The sequence below is a fragment of the Melozone crissalis genome, unplaced genomic scaffold (genome assembly GCF_028551555.1).
Source record: "Melozone crissalis strain CALT ecotype California unplaced genomic scaffold, PUWL_Pcris_2 ptg000009l_1, whole genome shotgun sequence".
Lineage (NCBI taxonomy): Eukaryota > Metazoa > Chordata > Aves > Passeriformes > Passerellidae > Melozone > Melozone crissalis.
Genome location: NW_026535787.1, coordinates 3,792,108 through 3,798,282, shown reverse-complemented (window position 1 = coordinate 3,798,282; position 6,175 = coordinate 3,792,108).

Genomic DNA, 6,175 nt, shown 5'->3' with positions numbered 1-6,175 from the left:
GCTCCAATTAACATGCTATCCAAATATGCATCCATACTCTCTAGATAATTAAGTTAATTAATTGTTTAATAGTACCTGAGGAAATTAGACTTTGCTTAAAACTGCATGTGGAAACAAAGAAGATGAGGGCAAGTAACCAATTCCTGCATTTTCTCCTTCATCAGATGTATTTCATTGTATTTTAAGGCATAATCATTTCAGCAAGGGCCATTCAGGGTTTATTCAGAACAGCTGGAGCTGCTCTGCATTTTCAGCTCCTGTGCATTGTGCTACAACTACACATGTCCCAATTTCCTTCAAAGTGAAACCCAGTCCTGAAATTGCTCCTCAATTACACTACAGCAGTTTGGTTTACATGCTTTAATGCCTGCATGTTTTCTGGTGGATTGAGGGCTCTTGATGCTCAAGATGGGCTCTAGATCATCTTCAAAGAAATGGAGGCCACGCTCACTTTTGTCACTTTAGTCCTGCCTGTCACTCACTGGTGATACTGGTCCTTTAATGTCATTCATCATATGTACACACTTAGTGTTTTATTGCCTCAGAAACCTTTTTATATCAAAATTACCACCCTGATTTGGGTACAATTTTGTATTTCACCTGCCAGAAATAGAAGTTATGTACCCCTCCCCACCCCCTAAACAAACAAAAAAATACAAGGAAAACCATAACAGCTAATACCCAACGGATAAGTAAGTAATGCACCACTTCCTGAGTAAGAACCTGAGTAAGAAGTAAGAATAAGGCACTGAGATGTTCATGCTTTTGAAAAATGCTTTCAGTCCACAAAATAGCTGTACCCTCCTTATTACACTGGGCACATCCTTCTGCTCAAGGGGCAGCTGAATTTCAGTAGGAATATGTGAATAAGCAGCTAAATTGTAAGGGTGTGTTGCTTACAGGCACTTAGATCTACTAAGTGGGTGCAAATTGATGCAACTCAGCACTTAATTATGTGACTTTAAAAAAAAAGGTTTTTATGGGTTTTTATTTCCCCAGGAATTTCTAGTATCTCAACAAATAAAGAAAAAATTCAGAAACACAGCCCACCTCAGTGCACTGGCTTCTGTCCACTCTAGCTGAGCACTGAGGGGAGGGACACACACGAGGAACCAAAATGACCATTCAAAAATAACACTAAACTTGAAACAACCTCCCCCCAATCCCAAACACACAATAAAAAGCACCAGCAACATCACCACCCTGCATGAGGAAACTGAGCAGGTGTGAGGGCTACTGAACTGGGGAGGAATAGTTCTAGAATTCATCAGATTCATCATCTACAATTCTTCTTATTTAAATATTTTAATATTTAAAATATTAAAAATCTTCATTAGTAGGACATAAGACAGATGCTAAGCTACACATGAATTGTTTTAAGTTTTGGGTAACTTACAATACCAAATAAAAATGGCTTTGCTTAAAATATGCTCCAAGAAAGAGCAGTTTACCTATAAAACAGTATTTCTTGCTACCCCTCAGCAATATCTTACCTTTCCAGCAATGTTTTTTTTCCCCCTTCTTGATTTCCATCAACCAGAACTCAGCTCACAGAAACCCTCACCAAGCCACAGCTGTCATTAAAGCAAGGATTTACTCTTTCCTGGCCTATCACAGAGTGCCTGATCATTGCCACCAGCTGGTGACAGACTCCAGACTCCATGGAAAAGCAATCTGCTCTTCTAAACCTGGGTAAAATCCAGCCTTTTTCTTAAAGGGATTTTTTCTGGGACAGGAGGTCGTGTGGATTTAACAAATCCATTTGCCTGGGGCAGACAAACCCCATCACCTTGTAATTCCTGACTTTATACAAGCACTATGGGCAACAGAGGCATTACCCAGGCCGTACAGATGAGCTGGAGTTTGTGTCTTGCTGGAGGTTTAAACTCTCCCAGTCTTCCAAAATTTCCTAAGTAATTCATTGGCAGCTTCACCAAACACTCCCAGTGAAGTCATTTTGCTGCATTTGCTGTTTCCCACAGATGGGAACCAAGCTGACACCAGGCTCTGCCCCAAACTGCCCCTGCATCTGCTGGGGTGGGTTCAAACCCAGGGCTTGGGGTGCCCTTCTCTGCAGGGGGAATGGAATCAGTCTGGGTCAATCCAGAGAGGGACTGGTGTCCTGTCCCCACAGGAGAAATGCAATCAGTCTGGGTCTGTCCAGGGAGGGACTGGTGTGCTGTCCCCACAGCTCTTGCAGCCACTCAGCACTTTAGACAAAGGTAAATGAACAGCATTTCCAAGCATGCTCTGTTTTAAAAAAGTCTTCCTCTTTAAATACACAACCTATAAAAACAAACACTTCACAGAAGGCAAGCACGCTGCCAGTCTCTTTTAAGCCTTGCACTCTTATTTCCTGAACTTTATTTAGTTCACACAAAAGACCTTCAACAAAGAGCCTGGCAAGAATTTGAAATACAGGCTGATTTTTTTTTCAGACAAGTGAACAGAATCTAATCACAATAATTTGGGTTAAGAGGGATTGGTGGGCTCTTTACACATCACTGAAAAGCCCAAGCACTGATGTGAATGATGTGAGTCACCTTTCCATATTTTGTTCCCACAGAAAATAAAATGGTTTTTAGAGCTACTGTACAGCAGGTAACTTCAAAGGTTATTCTCTCACCTTCTGGCACTCTGTAGCAACCTTTCTTCTCAATTGGCTTTGGACTTTCATCAAAAGGTGGAGATCTCAGGAGTCCCAGGTTTCTCACCACTAGCAGTATTAGCAGTGGCTGGATTTAGCTGTTCCTTGCTCTATTTTGGGTGTCAGTGATATCCTTAGCTGAAACTGGTGAAGCAGAGCTGTGATCTGTGATCTCAAGGGGTGAAAATGTAGTGTAGCTCATCTACAATGTAAGAACAATGTAATGTAAGAATGTAAGAACAAACTTTGCCAGTTTTTGAAATGTCGAGCTACTACCAGAAGCCCAGAGAGATCATCCTTCATTGCTAATGAAGGATAAAATTGATTTAATCAGTTTTACTCTACACCCTGTTTTAGGTCTTGATGTGAAAAGAATTCTCCATCCCTCCACCCCACCCAAAACCCAAAAAAACCCCAAACAAACAAAATGCAACCAGTGCAACTAAAAGAGTGGGCATTCATTTCTCAGAAGTGTGCACAGTGAATATTAAACAGAGCCCCAAAGCTCTTTGTGCCTCTACCCAGAACCAAATGGGTTTTCTTCCTTATGTGCACAGATTTTTCTGCTGCTAATGTTGGGTTTAACTCCTAAATTGCAGAAACTGCTTTTCTAGGCAAGTGGCAGAACAATATACAAAGCAATGATCTCCAAGGGTACAGAAGGAATTTAGGCATCTCTTTGCTGTTTTAAGTCAACCACCCAACCACCCTTCATGCTTCTGGAATTCTGTCTTGTTACACTGGGGATCTCAAAGCCAAAATTTAGGATATATGCTGTTCTTCACCAGAACAAAGATCTGTCTGGATGCAATTGCAGAGGTTTATGTTTGCAGTCAGAGGAGAAAGGCAGTAAGTCCAAAGATTCTCTGACTTCAAACAAAAATAAAGCATGTTTGTGGCAGTCCTACACGGGGCCACCAGCTTTAAGCTGTCCCTGCTGTGTGGTGTATACAGAGAGTGAGAAAGCAACTTTCCAGACAAGGCAGAAATCTGATGACTTCCCATGTCTGCTGTACATTTTGCTATATATAAATGCACAGCATAAACCCTTTTAAAGTGTTGAACATAAGCCATGCTGGCTTTCTGGATGGAGGAAGTTGCAATGACACCAGCGCCTTTTGCAAACTGCAGCTGGGATTATTTGCCACTGCCAGCACATTTGTGCTGCTTTGTTACAGGGAGAGAAGGCCTAGGTAGCTCTATCCCTTGTCTCTACAGACACTGCCCCGTTCATGTGATCATCTGCAAATGTACTTACAGAAATTCAAATGTACTTACAGAAATTACCTGCAAGGCTTTGTCTGCTCAAAGCCTTGGTGCTGCTGGCCACAAGGTTCACTTTTTCACTGAGTGCAATCCCAGTTTTGTTACCCCACCTCACAGGGCAAAAGCCAATCCTGTCTCCTGACTTTGTAAGAAAACTTTTGTCCAAACACTGCCCTGAGGGAAATTCTCTCTGTTAGTCCCCTCCTTTCATGTACAAGATGACCCATTCATCATCTGGTCCAGAGAAAGCAGATTCCTGGATGTCCTCCTGCTCTCTGAGGGCTCCCAAAGAAATTCTCCTGGGTGCAAAGGAAGCATTTTGAGATCCCTGTCAGTGTCTGTGCCTGTCCTGCTTAGCTTAGCAATAAAAGAGCTTTGTTTGCAGTGGAAAAGGCATGCTGGGCTCTGCCAGGCTCAGCCACATCTGTACTGCAGAGCCCACCACTAGTATTGAATTATCAATTCCCTTGCTGTTCCAAAAACCAGGGAAGAAACTGGTGGGTCATTTAGGACTTTACCTATTTCTCAACTTCTGTGAAATCTCATCTCTTTCACTCAGTTTTTCTCATCTCCAAGATCTCCAAGTCTCCTCATGCTTCTGGATGAGGCAGTGCCTACCTGAGCCTCCTTCTCTGATTTGCCTCACACTTATTCTTCTGCTGCTATTGTTGGGATTCAAAGCATCTGGTGACACCCAACAACATTTTGGTCTTAATGCTTTGGTTCAATAGCTCTTCAGGTTGTACTTCTGGGAGAACAGCGTTCCATGCTGCTTTCCTGGGCCAGCCTGTGGTCTCCATTCCACTGGGAATGTCCACTTCCAGGGTTGTACTGAGATGTTGTATCCCTCTGGGGTGTAGGTTTGAAGGAGAATCTGCATTTTTAGCCCTGTCAGAGTGGAGACAGGGCAGCAGAACTCCTCTCTGGCCCTCTGAGGTTACTTTACCAGCTGCTGTTGAATTCAGTACCTGGCCTCACCTCAGGAGCTGAACTTCCATCTCTCCTAGTACAAATTGATGGTGCTGTGACTTCCCGGGGACCAGGGTCTGCTTTCGTGTTCTCCATCACTGTTTTTGAAACTGCTATTTCTTTGTGGAGGAGTTGGGCCCTTGTTTCAGAAAAGACAGGTCCTGACCCTCCCAAAACCCCACTGCCCTGGCAAAAGAGACCCAACATTGACATGAGACAGATCCTGCTCAGCTCTGCAGGGGAGAAGCGTTCTCCTGCTGCTGCCCCTCTGCAGCCTGACTCTTTATGTGCTGTTAAGTGCTGGTCTTCAGCAAATACCTGGAGAAAATCAGTGGTTTGGATCTATCACTGGAAAAAAATCTGTAGGTGCTTAGCTGGCCATGCAAATTGTACTGTTGCTACACTTATTAAATATCTAATTATCTCCTTTGGAACAAAAGCACCAGACCTGACCTCTGTTTCTCCTACCTGCTGAGGGCAGAGGAAGAGAGTTAAACAAAATACTCTGATCCTTCCAGGAAATAAACATCTGGAGTTGATGGTCTTGCAGAGACGCTGAGCAGCTGCTTGTTTATTAATTCTCTGGAAATCTTTGTCTTGTTTCCAATAAAACACTTTCTGTCACAGTTTCACTACATTTCCCTAAGACTGGGGCACTGTTTTCCATTTGTATTCTCTGTTTCCTGGCCAAACATTGCATTACAACCAGAGAAAGCTTGCAGGAACGTAGCAGCATATTGGGGTGGAAAACAAACAGTCCAGGGATATTGCAAGTGTTTCCAAAACAAGCAATGCACCCTCAGCAGGGTCAGAACCAAAGTTCATCTGAAAAGGAACACAAACACTCGATGTTTGAGACAGCAGAAAGAAGAAATCCCATACAAAGCACTCTGGATTGTGAGGCAGGGGAGCTCCTGCTCACAGCACAAGAGGGGATGGAGTGTGTGCCATGTGTCTGCTGAGATCAGCCATGGTGAGGTGAGCCCTCAGACACTCCACCTCTCCTTCTTGGGCAAATCTGTTCAATTGAGGTACCAAAACCAACGAGAAAGGGATGCTTCTCACATGGCTGACTACTGAAGTGGAGCCTGTGTTTGTGGAGAATCCCCCATTTTAGGGACAAAACACAGCATCCCCTCCCAGTGGGGAATTTCTACCTTGGCTGGCAAAACTCCTTTTATGTCAAACTGCGTTATTTTGGATGAGCAATTGCCAGTTTTTCACTCAGGGCTTTGCTAGAATGTGATACTCCAGACCTTGTTATGTTTGTATGAGCTGCGAAACCCAGCACAG